The following is a 1,058-nucleotide window of genomic DNA, read 5'->3' as shown; positions in this document are numbered from 1 at the left end:
ATTGGGGCCTTCAGCCGACAAGTAATTTGAATTTATTGTCAATAAGGCCTTCAGCTGTGAATGCAATTTGTCTAAAGAATTTTAATTAGATACTGTCTCTTAAAAGCGAAACTTCGATGATTGTGTTTATTTAAAAAAAAAATTTAATATCTCTTGAAGAAGTAGTTGTTCTTAAGAATATGTTATCCTGGCTTTCAGCCATTAAATTGCTTTTTTGAGTTATTACTATTGGGGCCTTCAACGATAAATAATTTGAATTTCTGGTCAATCAGGCCTTCAGCCGTGAGTGCAACTTGCTTTAGAGTTTTTTATTAGACATTGTGTCTTAACAGTCAAATTTGATAATTGTTCCTTATTGTCAATTTCATTTGCATTTTGTTCCACATAAAGTGTATGTGATAAAAAAAACCTGAGTAACCAACTGAGTAAGGCCCGTCCACACTGAATCCTGCCTTTCCCTAAGTACCCACGTTTCAGCCACACTGATATCTGCTTATTTGACTTATTAATTTCTACCCCTCTACCTCCGCCTGATGATGCATAATGGCCGTGGAGGCTTCATTTATTGCCAGACATTGGGACGGTTGGGCAACGGCCTTGCCGCAGTGGATACACCGGTTCCCGTCAGATCACCGAAGTTAAGCGCTGTCGGGCGTGGCCGGCACTTGGATGGGTGACCATCCGAGCCGCCATGCGCTGTTGCCATTTTTCGGGGTGCACCTAGCCTCGTGATGCCAATTGAGGGACTACTCGACCGAATAGTAGCGGCTCCGGTCACAGAAAACCATCATAACGACCGGGAGAGCGGTGTGCTCACCACACGCCCCTTCTATCCGCATCCTCAGCTGAGGATAACACGACGGTCGGATGGTCCCGGCGGACCCCATGTGGCCTGATGACGGAGTGCTTAATTGGGACGTTCATCTATGACGACCATCAGTAAGTAATATTAACCCCCAGGTACACTGAAAAGAAAGAGGGCTTTCTCTCTTAATAGTGCTGAGCTTTCAGCCAAAGCTACAAGTGAACGATCAGTGTTGAGTTAATATTCGCGAAAA

The 1,058-nt window shown here is 44.1% G+C and overlaps 1 pseudogene; it reads left to right on the top strand.

Annotated features, from left to right (window-relative positions):
- The first annotated feature begins 587 nt into the window (after positions 1 to 587).
- LOC126092981 (5S ribosomal RNA) lies at positions 588 to 705 on the top strand (annotated as a pseudogene).
- Positions 706 to 1,058: the final 353 nt, after the last annotated feature.

The sequence above is a fragment of the Schistocerca cancellata genome, chromosome 7 (genome assembly GCF_023864275.1).
Source record: "Schistocerca cancellata isolate TAMUIC-IGC-003103 chromosome 7, iqSchCanc2.1, whole genome shotgun sequence".
Classification (NCBI taxonomy): Eukaryota; Metazoa; Arthropoda; class Insecta; order Orthoptera; family Acrididae; genus Schistocerca; species Schistocerca cancellata.
Note: the sequence above shows the minus strand (reverse complement) of the source record. Positions and strands in the feature narration are given on the sequence as shown.